At 45.6% G+C, this 13,516-nt stretch overlaps 1 protein-coding gene across 1 annotated transcript in view; it reads left to right on the top strand.

Moving 5' to 3' along the window:
* The window catches only part of LOC119965580 (myosin VIIA and Rab interacting protein), a 415,287-nt gene that overhangs the window by 236,705 nt on the left and 165,066 nt on the right, over positions 1–13,516 (top strand). The window lies entirely within an intron of this gene.

Below are 13,516 nucleotides of genomic sequence, written 5' to 3'. Positions count from 1 at the left end.
AAGAGTGAGTAAGCCTTGTGGGAGGGATCCTTGATTATGTTGCCCCCTTTCCCCAGGCAGTGGGAGGTGTAGATGGAGTCAATGGATGGGAGGCAGGTTCTTGTGATGGACGGAGCTGTGTTCACGACTCTCTGAAGTTTCTTGTGGTCTTGGGCCGAGTAGCTGCCATACCAGGCTGTGACGCAGCCAGATAGGATGCTTTCTATGGTGCATCTATAAAAATTGATAAGAGTTAATGTGCGCATGCCATATTTCCTTGGTTTCCTGCGGAAGTTTCGACGCTGTTGTGCTTTCTTGGTGGTAGCGTTGAGGTGGATGGACCAGGACAGATTTTTGGAGATGTGTACCCCTAGGAATTTGAAACTGCTAACCATCTCCACCTCGGCCCCGTTGATGCTGACGGGTGTATACGATACTTTGCTGTACTTATTAGTTGAGTATCGCAGGGGGAAAAAAAGGACACACCGGGTGTGATTTTCCAGCCCCGCCCACCGGCTGCTGGGATTGTCCGGACCTGCCGAAAGTCAATGGGCTCTTAGCCGAGCCACCGAATCTCCTGCAGCAGGTTGAAGAACAGACACAAGAATACCAAATTTAAACAAGGCACAACAATTTATGCTGCAGGAGAAGAGGATGCTGCTTTTTTCTCATTATTTCCAGTTTTATTAACTCTGAGCCTATCGGATGAATAAAGGCTGCAGATTCCGTGTTCGCTCTTCAGACTCTAAGTGCAGGAGCTGAATATTATTTGATGAGGCTGGGAAGGTTAATGGAACTGAAGGAGAATGCAAATATCCTTTTCTAAAGGAGGCGAGCAAGGTGTAGGTCTTGCTGCTCTTCCACGCCTGCAGTGCTACATCCCGAAGCTGTGGGACTGGCTGATCGTAGCATTAACACAGCATGGAATGGAAACACTGTTAACGAAAGCCTCACGGAGCGAGCTGGAAAGAGAACTGCAGCTTGTGCAAGCCTGGCCCAGTGGTCAGAACTCATTAATGCCAGCCATCTAGCCTCCCTGGTGCAGCAGGGAAATAAATGTTGATGAAGGCAATGCCTACACTTAGTTTCCAGATACTTATTATAGGTGACATGCCTGTGGGGGTTTCACCATTCATTATTGCACACTGCACTGCGGCTTGTTGCATCTTTTGCTGGATGCACGAAAGGCAAGCCACGTCTGTCAGCGAAAACAAAACGTGCATCTGCAAATAATGCTGCAGACTGGAGCTGCCTTTTATGAATTAATAGCAAGCAGAGCAGAGGCCAGGGCAGCGATGGGAGCCATGCTTTACCTATGAGAGTCAAAGGACTAATTTGACACTGGACACTCTTGAGAAGCTATCTGTGGCTCTGACATTTTTACTGCCGGGGCGTGTGCATGAATCGTAAAAACTCTGGAGGTCCGGGCCTGGACTGGTAGGGAGAATGAAGGTAAGGCATTTCAAGTACTTGTGAATTAAGCTCACCGCTGTAGCTGCCTTCTGAGGGTCGGACAGCGTAAGGTTGCCTGACCTTGATTGTTTTTGCAAACACAGGTGTCGGAATTTCTCTGGCGGGGAAGGAATATCAATGAGCAAAGTTTTATATTTTTTGGAGATCACACATTTCACAGCTGGCCGTTGCTAAGATGTTTCTCATCAAGTTAATTGTGGAGGGCAGTGAAGAGTTGTGAAGGAGAATTGACGCTGTAGCTCTGCGTTTCTTACTCGGAATTATTGGCAGCTGAAAGAAATGTCAAGAGAAGATAAAGCAAATAAGTGCCGACTATTAGTTAAAGGCTTCATACCGATCTCCAATTAAAGTGGTACTATATGTTTTGGCACTTTCTCAGATCAGAGGTGTGATTGATGAAGTAATTGAATGGCTGCTGTTTATATCCCCTTTTCTAAATAAAGTGACAGATATTCGTTCCTGACAAACTAATGGCGTTTAATTGCCTCAATTGTTTACTTTTGGTGTATGTACTGACTGTGTTAAGGGGCAGTAATGTGATGCGTTACTGAATGAATAAAAGATTAACGCATGTTTGCACAGGACCTTAAAGTTGTTCCTGGGAGCAAATGGGAGTTTACATCCCAAATACTTAAGGATTTAGCCCCATTGAAGATCTGAAGAGTGAGCACGTTGCCATGGGAGCAGGGTAGCACAGTAGGTAGCACTGTTCCTTCGCAGCTTCAGGGTCCCAGGTTCGATTCCTGGCTTGGGTCACTGTCTGTGCGGAGTCTGCACGTTCTCCCCGTGTCTGCGTGGGTTTCCTCCGGGCGCTCCGGTTTCCTCCCACAAGTCCCGAAAGTCGCGCTGTTAGGTAATTTGGACATTCTGAATTCTCCCTCTGTGTACCCGAACAGGTGCCGGAGTGTGGCCACTAGGGGATTTTCACAGTAACTTCATTGCAGTGTTAATGTAAGCCTACTTGGGACAATTAAGATTATTATAAACAAATCGAAGCAAGATTTGGTTTCATCCAAATGTTTTGTCTGTTTTATGTATAGCCGCTTGAATGAGATTTAGCCGCAAGGATTTCAATCTAGTCCTCAATGTTTGAAACCTACTTTCACCCTTCATTATTTGGAGTTTGCAGCCTTTAATGTCCAATCTCAACCTCCGTAAAAAGTTGACATTGGCAAGCCCAGGGAGGACAAACCCGAAATCTGGAAAGAGTTGCTTTTATGTCGCACCTTTCATGGTCCAGGAGGTTCCAAAGTACGTGACAGTCAATGAAAGGGGTTAAATCACAAGGAGAGATTACACACACAGTCGAGCAGCATTCCCGGCAATTTAGAAGATTAAGAGGAGATTTGATGAAAATATTCAGGATATTATTCGGGATATTAAAGGAAACGTGTGCACGGGGAGATTGCAGAGTCGAGAGCCAGGGGGAAAAATCCAAAAACGAGAATCAGACATTTCAGGAGTGACGATGAGAAAGACCTCTTTGCACAGTGTTGTAGAAGTTTAGAATTCCCTCCCACAAATGGCAATGGAAGCGAAATCAATTGTTGAATTTAAATGTGAGATTGACAGATTTTTGTGAACCAAAGACCATAAGGAGTATGGTGAAAAGGTGGGTATAGACTTGGGTCACAGACCTGCCATTGTCTCGTTGAATGGCGGAACTATTTAAAAGAACCCTACTCCTATTCCTATGTCCCTTCTGAGATACCTTTGAATTATAGTCACTTTTCTAATTATCCTGCTCACCGGCCCTGTTCTGCAGTGTGCCAAGTCACCAGGGATGACCCACTTCTCCACCTTGGCTCCTGTGAAGAAAATTCTCCAGCTAACTGAGCCAATTCAGATTAAACACATTATCAGCCTTGCTGATTGAGGCCATAACATCAAGCAGAATTGATTTCCAATGTGCCTTTGAAAATTCTGCTGCCAGGAAATCCAGGATGGAGCATTAGTCTGTCGCTCCAAACTATGAAAAGGTCTCAAATACACTATGGGCGGGATTTTGTGTTCAGGACCGCCTGCGGACTGGAAATTCCCACCCCAGGTCAAAGAACCTTTTCATGCTCTGTTAAATTGTCCATCTGCCGGCGACCATTCCCGCAACAGATGGGACAATTTAACCTTGTTTCTGATCACGTGCACACATTTGGTTTGTTCTATCGGTGACCAAAACTGATTTATTTCTCTATTTTTGAGTTTCATCTATTTGAATTGTCTTTTTCAGATACGGTTTCCCCCGCCTGCTTTAGGACCCCACTGCCAGGCTGAGTTGAAGGCGAGAGGCCTGCACTCTGATGGGGGAACAGTCACTTGTGATTGGCCCCGCATTGGCCAATTAATGGGCAGTGGGTAGGCATGTCATTCCAATCAGGTTCAAGGAGGTCCTCTGGCTTGGAAACAGGAATCTGCTGTATAAGGGGTGGCACAGTGATTAGCACTGCTGCCTCACAGCATCAGGGAGCCAGGATCAATTCTGGCTTTGGGTGACTTGTGCAGTTTACACTTTCTCCCCATGTCTACGTGGGTTTCCTCCGGGTGCTCCGGTTTCCTCCCACAGTCCAAAGATGTGCAGGTTAGGTGGAGTGGCCATGATAAATTGCCCCTCAGTAGGGTTACTGGGTTGCGGAGTAGGGTGGAATGGTGGGCTTAAGTAGGGTGCTCTTTCCAAGAGCTGGTGCAGACTCAATGGGCAAAGTGGCCTTCTTCTGCACTGTATTATTCTATATCTTGGAGCTACGCAGAGATGACACACGGTTTTCAAAGTGGGCAAGACGTTTTATTTGCAGTGTTTTAAAATGTCTGCTCCATGCTTCCAGCTCTAACTTGCAGCAACTTCTACAGTTTGTCTATTTTTTTTGCGTCAGGCATAACTAACTGAGCACAGTGCACATCAATAGTAAACACACAAACATAATGAAAGGCAGCATAATTGAACACTCCAGCACCCCCTCCCCCCTGTCTGTAGGCGGGAGGCTGCCTCCAGGCAGCTGAAGCATCTCTGCCACCTGTAGGGACCTCGAAGCACCTCCATTTTGGAAAATCGAGTCAAACTCTGACAATAGCCCCTAATGCAGCTCAATTGGCGACCCCTCACCTGGGACAGGGAGCTCTGGCGCAAAGGTCAGCGGTATGAAATTCCTTACCTGCCTATCTCCATTCCTACTCCCTTTTGGGATTGAAAATTCAGCCCCTAATATCACCTCAGTTGACGTCTTGTATTTTGTATGCCTATCAACATTAGATTTTTTTTGCGAAGCGATAAACTGCGTTGCAGTTTTATGGTCTATATTTTATAAATGTAAAATTTGTACCCTGAGGCTTGAATCCTGATCAAAGCCCATCAATAGGCGGCTTTAACCTAGTGACACCCTTTGGGAGAAAATGCTTCCATCTGTTGGTAACCCATCACTACCTTCATTATTTAAACAGGGATGTGAAGGAGTGATTTAATGACAAACAGAATGATCATATAGGCAGAAAGCAGTGGCTTTGGGATGGGTAAAAGCATAGAAACTGAAATCCAAAGATGCACTTTAAGAACAGGGTCCAATAAACTCAAATTAATCATCTGCTTTTTCTTTCCCTGAAGTACAGGAGATTTTCAGATTGTCATGTAAGTGACAGAGAGGAGAGTTGAAGTCATAGGGGGCCTCACGGTAGCATGGTGGTTAGCATCAATGCTTCACAGCTCCAGGGTCCCAGGTTCGATTCCCGGCTGGGTCACTGTCTGTGTGGAGTCTGCACGTCCTCCCCGTGTGTGCGTGGGTTTCCTCCGGGTGCTCTGGTTTCCTCCCACAGTCCAAAGATGTGCGGGTTAGGTGGATTGGCCATGCTAAATTGCCCGTAGTGTAAGGTTAATGGGGGGATTGTTGGGTTACGGGTATACGGGTTATGTGGGTTTAAGTAGGGTGATCATTGCTCGGCACAACATCGAGGGCCGAAGGGCCTGTTCTGTGCTGTTATGTTCTATGTTCATTGGGGGTGTTCTGTGTAACTAATCAAATGCCTCTAGCTTTTGCTAACCACGGTTGTTGTCTTGGCACCTCATTAGAGAGTAGTTGAGGTCCTCCATTGCTGGTTGGAGTATCAACATTTGATTAAATACATAAACAGGTTAAACTTTCACGAGTTGTGGGTGCTGGGCTGAAATTAATGGCTGGGAATGTCTGGCCCCGACACAATGGGTCCTGCGGTCGGTGGATGGGGTGGGGGGGGGGGGATCCTCAATTCACTTCGGTGGGAACGGAAGGTCCTGCCAACATCAGGAAGGGATCGGAAGAGTCCACCAACACACGTGTACAGAAAGACAATCACACACATGGTCATGCACATATACACTCGCCATGCACTTGCACACAGGCTTGTACAAGTGCACACACTCGCACATGAACAACGCAAGTACACACACACACACTTGCACACATCCATATGCGCACACGCACACACACACACACACACACACACACACACACACACACACAGATACACGTGCACACATGACCGAGAAAGACACACCACGCACACCTACAAATGAATGCCCTGCATCACATTCTGCCTGGAGCCCAGTTACTAGTGGCATACCGCAGGGATCAGTTCTGGGTCCTCTGCTGTTTGTGATTTTCATTAATGACTTGGATGAGGGAGTTGAAGGGTGGGTCAGTAAATTTGCAGACGATACGAAGATTGGTGGAGTTGTGGATAGTGAGGAGGGCTGTTGTCGGCTGCAAAGAGACACCGATAGGATGCAGAGCTGGGCTGAGAAGTGGCAGATGGAGTTTAACCCTGAAAAGTATGAGGTTGTCCATTTTGGAAGGACAAATATGAATGCGGAATACAGGGTTAACGGTCGGGTTCTTGGCACTGTGGAGGAGCAGAGAGATCTTGGGGTCTCTGTTCATAGATCTTTGAAAGTTGCCACTCAAGTGGATAGAGCTGTGAAGAAGGCCTATGGTGTGGTAGCGTTCATTAGCAGAGAGATTGAATTTAAGAGCCATGAGGTGATGATGCAGCTGTACAAAACCTTGGTAAGGCCACATTTGGAGTACTGTGTGCAGTTCTGGTCGCCTCATTTTAGGAAGGATGTGGAAGCTTTGGAAAAGGTGCAAAGGAGATTTACCAGGATGTTGCCTGGAATGGAGAGTAGGTCTTACGAGGAAAGGGTGCCTGGCCTTTTCTCATTAGAATGGAGAAGGATGAGGGGCGACTTGATAGAGGTTTATAAGATGATCAGGGGAATAGATAGAGTAGACAGTCAGACTTTTTCCCCAGGTGGAACAAAACATTGCAAGGGGACATACATTTAAGGTGAATGGTGGAAGATATAGGGGGGATGTCAAGAGGTAAGTTCTTTACCCAGAGAGTAGTGGGGGCATGGAATGCACTGCCTGTGAAAGTAGTTGAGTCGAAAACCATTAGGGACCTTCAAGCGGCTATTGGATAGGTACATGGATTATGGTAGAATAATGGGGTGTAGATTGATTTGTTCTTAATCAAGGACAAAAGTTCGGCACAACATCGTGGGCCGAAGGGCCTGTTCTGTGCTGTATTTTTCTATGTTCTATACAGGGTCAGGATTGCTGGACTGTAATTAAACAGTAAGATCGCAATCTGCTTCCATTTTCAACCTCATTTCAATACAGTATTCACAGCGTGATGTGATACTTATAATACCATCTGTGATCAGAGAGTCCTCATAGTGTGTTGTGATAAGCACTAATGATCAATGGGCTCCTATTAACATACCTCTCTGAAAATGAAGGGAAACTTGGCTTATGAATTGCTCATTGCCCTGGCAGGCTCCAGTTGAAGTATTGCAGCTTCTATCGGATCTGAGAAACATGAGTCCCAGACAGACACTGAACACTTGCTCGCCCCAAACTAGGTCGCTGCAGGGAGGGGGGCAACAACAACTTTTAACAAATAATTGGATCAGGTAGGGAGCTGACGTTAGGACCTTCCTGCGACAATGAGTTTATTTTAAAGCACGAGGACAGAATAGTTGAGCTACTAATTTATAATCCCCTCCCCTCCCTGTCCAGGTATTTTCCCATTGCCAGGAATATCTTGTTTATTGAAGCTGATTTTCACTGTGCTCCTCAGAGGTTCCATTCTCTAACTGAGCAGGATGATTGATGAGAGAAAGGATAATGAATATCTGGATAAATATATCTTTTTTCAAATTAAAGCCTCTTCCTCTTGCCCTTCTCCCACCCTCTCCATTGGGTCTGAACTGTTGGTTACAGCTTCTGTCATAGTCTCTCACCGAAGTCAGCGTTTCCCAAAGTGTGAGAGCGGCCTTTGATTTGGCTTTTCGGTGAGGCACTGCGGTGTGTCGTTACCATGTCACCCATGACTCAGTTGAAGCCCTCTTGCCCTAATACCAGACGGATGTGGGTTTAAGTCCCACTCACAGTACAGCAGAGTGGCAGTGCTGCACAGTCAGAGGTCTTTCAGGTGGGATATTAAACCAATGCCCTTGTTAATGTTGAAATGATGATGCACTAGACCAGGGGTGGGCAAACTACAGCCCGCGGGCCGCATGCGGCCCGCCAAAGGTCTTTATGCGGCCCACCAAGTCATTAAAAAAAAAAATTTTTTTTTTAATTTTTAATTTTTTTTAAAGGTTAATGGGGGGGGGGCTGTTGGGTTACTTACTGGTATAGGGTGGATACGTTGACTTGAGTAGGGTGATCATTGCTCGGCACAACGTCGAGGGCCGAAGGGCCTGTTCTGTGCTGTACTGTTCTATGTTCTATATGAGGCGCCCAGAATCATAACCGGGTGAAGTAATTATTTTACTTAATATACTATGCGGCCCTTGAAAATTGTGAATTTCTGAATGTGGCCCTTGCACGGAAAAGTTTGCCCACCCCTGCACTAGACGATGTGCTTTAAGTCGATAGTTAAGCACAACTGTCCCCTATTGGGGGAAGGATTAGGGAATCACTACAAAAGGATATAAATCAGTTCAATCTACATACCTAGGAGGAACTGGGAGAGTCTGTGACTTTACTGTCTTAGACGTAAACCTGGTTTAAGGTACAGACTGGCTTCTGATTCATTCTTCCTCAACATTGCGATGAATGTAAGAAATTGTCTTTTTTTTGAAGTAATATTATTAATACCTGAGTAAGATGCCTACAGACAGTGTGACTACTAGAACTGTGATTACGGTGTTATAAAAGTGAGGTGATCATTCAGGTCAAGAGTTCTGCCAATAGATATTGAGAACCAATTACTAGTTTTTAGATAGCTAGCTAATGGAATATTGTTTAGGTTTGAAGGACACCTGGGTAGATAATTTATGAAGGGTATTGTGTTTGGTCCTGGCTAAACAAGTCGAGGGACTTCCCATAAGAAGAGACAAAAGAATGCCTTATACTTTGGGTCCAGATGATGTAGTTAATAGGAGGAGCCAGGTCTGTCTGAAAAGGCAGTTGGTCCTAGAACTTTCATCTGAACAGAAGTATTTCAGTTTCGTCCTGAAAGGTTCTTTCTCCAAAGATTTGGCACAGAGAAAAGCAAGTTGCTAACTTTATTTATAAGTGGTATTTGAAATATCTTATTTTGCAGAATTGGAATATAGTGATAGGTTTAGGAAGTAAGTTTTACTTGAGAACTGTTGTAACTGTTAACTGTAAAGCTTAACTGTAAAGCTATTTCCTTGCTGCTAATGTGGTTAATTTTGTGTTTAAATTAAAGTTTCTTTTAACATAAAATATACTTGTTGGTCAGTGTCACCACTCCTGGGGTGCAGTAACATTTCCACACAGTTTTACAAATTGAAAATAGTTGGGTTCTCATCCGGGATCCTAACAACATACAATTGTTGGGATTAACAGCCCTGTCTGCACTCTCAGGTGGTTGTAAGAGATGCCATGCCATTATTCTTAGGACAAGCAGGGGAGTTATTCGTAGTGATCTGGCAAATATTTATCCTGCAAATAAAACATCACTTAAAACAAAAAGAATATTTGGTCATTATCACAGAATCGCAGAATCTTAGCAGTGCAGAAGGAGGCCATTCAACCCATCAAATCCGCACTGGAGCTCTGAAAGAGCACTCTACCCAGTCCCATTCTCCTGCCTTATCCCCCAAACCTTGCATGTTATTTATTTTCAGATAACAATCTAAAATGGGCAGCACGGTAGCACAGTGGTTAGCACTGTTGCTTTGCCGCACCAGAGACCTGATTTCGATTCCTGGCTTGGGTCACTGACTGTGCACGTTCTCCCCGTGTCTGCGTGGGTTTCCTCCGGGTGCTCCGGTTTCCTCCCACAAGTCCCGAAAGGTGTGTCGTCAGGTGAATTGGACATTCTGAATTCTCCCTCCCGTGCACCAGAACAGGCGCTGGAATGTGGCGACTCGGGGATTTTCACAGTAACTTCATTGCACTGTTAATGTAAGCCTACTTGTGACACTAATAAAGATTATTATCAAAAATTCCCTTTTGAATACCTCGGTTGAATCTGCTAACACCACCCACTCAGGAAGTTCATTCCAGCCTCTAAGCACCCTCTGGGAGACATTTCTCCCAGACATCACTGCTCCTTTTCTCCAGAGTCCAAAATACCGTCTGTAAGGAATTAGAAAAGAGAGTGTTAGACTGCCAAACAATGGTGGCTCCATTTCTCCATTGATTCTCTCTCTCCCCCCCCCCCCCCCTCCCCCACGCACACACACGCACATACCTGGTACACCTTACCCATGCACTCAGTATTTTGAATCGGTGCTCTCTAGTTCTTGATGTACTCTTGAGAGGGAACAGTTTCTCACTACTTACTCTCTCCATACGCCTCAGGATCATGAATACGTCTAAATGGTAATAGCTCTAAGTCTCCTCTCAGCCTTCTTTTCTCCGAGGAAAAGAGACCCAACCTCTTCAATCTATCCTCATAGCTACAGCTGTTAATCCATTGAATCATTCTTGTTAATCTCCTCTGTACTCTCTCCAATATCTTCACATCCTTCCTTGAGTATGGTGCCCAGAACGGGACGCAGTACACAAGATGAGACCTAACGAGCATCATATACAAGTTCACCTTGAGCTCCTTACTCTTGTACTCAATTCCCCTATGAATAAAACCTAGGATACTATATGCTTTATTAACTGCTCTCTCAACATACCTTTTCGCCTTCAATGAATTATTTACAAATACACCATGGCCCCTTTGTTCCTGCACTTCCCTTTGAGTTTCTTCCTTCATTTTAGACTCTCAGTATTCTTCCTGCCAAATGAATCACATTGCGGTTTGTGGGAGCTTGCTGTGCGCAAATTGCCTGCTGTGTGTCCTGATGTGTTATCTGTGTTGGTCTAACATCGACTGCAACTGGATGCAGTAAAACGAGAAACAGGCTTCCGACACAGGAGATGGTCCAACACTGTTTTATTGAACCTGCTGATTGCTGTACATAATCTGCTGTGGGTTGACACTCTATTAACCTAACTGATAACCTCCTACTGGCTTGACCAGACTAGCTCTCTTTCACATGGTGATGATGTTCACTGGCTTGTGCACTGCGACTATCTCCCTGGCCGTGTCCTGTGAGAGAGGGAGAGCCTTAATGCCCTGTGGGCTTTATTGTGGTGGTGTCCTGTCTGGTGATTGGTTGTTCTGTGTCGTGTGTGTTCATTGGTTATCCTGTGTGTCAATCACTGCCTGTCTGCATCTCATGATATACATGAGTGGATATTATAGCATGTTCTACATTACAACAGTGGCTACAATGGGACATCATCTTAAAAATAAATTTAGAGTACCCAATTATTTTTTTTTCCAATTAAGCATGGCAAATCCACCTAACCTGCACATCATTGGGTTGTGCGTGCATGCAGACACGGGGAGAATGTGCAAACTCCACAAGGGCAGTGGCCCAGGGCCGGGATTCGAACCCAGGTCCTCAGCGCCATAGGCAGCAGCACTAACCACTGTGTCATGTGCCGCCACAATGGGACATCTTTGACTGTAAAATGCTTTGCGGGCATCCTGAGAATCCTAAAGAATGTTCTAGAAATGCAAGTCTTTTTTTCCCTTTTGTGTACATAATATACGACCGCCTCACAAGATGTCATTGCAGTCAAGATTGGTGTGGTTTATAGCAAATATTGCTGTGTGAGAGGAAGGAAGCCTGGTGCATGTGGGTTAACCTCCCTGTGAAGCATTAATAACCTGCTGCCAGATTTATTTCAGCCCACATATTAAAATAACTGAGTTGAGCAAAGGAACTGGTACGATAATGAAATTTATGTTTTTAAACCAATTGCAAGATATCGGATTGGAATGAAAAATGTAATCTAAAGTTGCAGAGTTTGCAGATTGATTGTAACTGGTGTAATCCATAAGGTATTGATAAAATGTTCTGCTCCTCAATTGTTTTTTTTTCTACATAGCATTAAATAAATTATTCTAAACTGCGTTGTACACAACCCAAACTATATCTGAGCACTTTGCATTTTAATCAATCCCCTTTTTCAGTTCAACTATTTTGATGGAGAGGTTTACCTGGAGGGGCAATGCTGAGAGAATAATTTCCCCCCCCCTCATGGGTTAATCTAGGACCAGGCAGCACAGTTTAAAGGTGAGGGACTCTCTTATTTAAGACAGAGGTATGGAGGAACGTCTTCTCTCAGAGGGACATTGGGCTTTAACATTCCCCACCCAAGAGGCTGGGTCGTTGAGTAGACTCGAGACTGAGTTGGACAGGTAGACAAGGGCGCCAAGACAGGAAGGTGGAGTTGGGGGTCACAATAAGATCAGCCATGATCCTATTCAATGGCGGAGCAGGGTTCACGCACTAAAATGGCCAACTCCTACTCCTATTTCTTCCCTTGCCTCGATCATTGCCATCTACTTTTGCCTTGCGCCATTTACCTGCCTGTCATTTAATGACTGGAGCCCTTCACTCCTCTCTCAGATCTACACCCATTTTCCCTTGTGAATCTCTCTGCTTTGTGTTCGCTTAAAGGTAGTACATCCCCGGCACCAGAGCTGCCCTCCCATTCTGCGGAGAATTCCAGCATACCATTGCCCCCTTGGGATAGTGCCCCAGGTAGCTAAATACAGCAGCAATCTCACACCCAGTGAGATGTTGTAGTATCCCCACTTGTTGAAATAAATGTAAGAGAACAATGCTGAGTGTGAGAGCTTCTTCCATCACTAGCTGAGGCCTTCCAGAACAGCAACACTATTTATATTTAAGGCTGTTCTGTAAATGTAATAAAACATCCAAAGTGCCTTACGGGAACATTTAATGTAACGCCGAGCCAACTAAGATGATGTTCGGTCAGGACCAAAAACCTGGTCATGGAGGTGGTTTTTCAGCAAGGTCTTAAAGGGAGGAAGCGAGGGGGAGAAGTTTAGGAGGGAACTCCTGAACTCGGGGCCTTGATAGCTGAATGCACAGCCCCCAGTGATGGAATAATTAAAATCGGGGTTGCTCAGTCGGACAGAATTAGAGGAACGTGGATACATCCGGAGAGTGAAAGAGTCATAGGGCGGAATTTTCTCAAAAATGGCAAAGTGTCAGGTTCCGACTGAAAACCGGCGTGCCTCTTGCTTTTCCGTAAATTTTAAATACCTAGTTCATTTTCTTTCCTCAATTAAGGGGCAATTTAGCGTGGCCGATCCACCATCTTTCGGTTGTAGGGGTGAGACCCACGCAGACATGGAGAGAATGTATAAACTCCCCACCGACAGTGGAACCAACACGATACTGCCAGGTTTTCCCTCCAGATCTACCGACGCTTTGTCACGTATAGCAGGTGGATGGGTTTGGCGCTGTCGCTCTAGCAAGTCTGGCTCTACAGAGATCGGGGCGCTGTTTTTAAAGGGAATCCCACAAATGTGGCTTCCTGGAGGCCCCATTCCCCGGCACTGCCAATCTGGCACTGGAGAGCTGTACTGATTCCCATCATTGTGACGTCATGCTGGCGGGGGGGGGGGGGGGGGGTGGATGTCAGACACCCCCGGATTAGGTCACTGACGGGGGTGGGGGGGGGGGGGGGGGGTGTATCGCATTCTGAGATCTCCCTGGCGCAAATCCCGTTATGGTCCACATACG

The sequence above is a fragment of the Scyliorhinus canicula genome, chromosome 5, assembly GCF_902713615.1.
Source record: "Scyliorhinus canicula chromosome 5, sScyCan1.1, whole genome shotgun sequence".
Classification (NCBI taxonomy): Eukaryota; Metazoa; Chordata; class Chondrichthyes; order Carcharhiniformes; family Scyliorhinidae; genus Scyliorhinus; species Scyliorhinus canicula.
The sequence above is the reverse complement of the archived record's forward strand: the minus strand, read 5'-3'. Positions and strand labels throughout refer to the sequence as shown.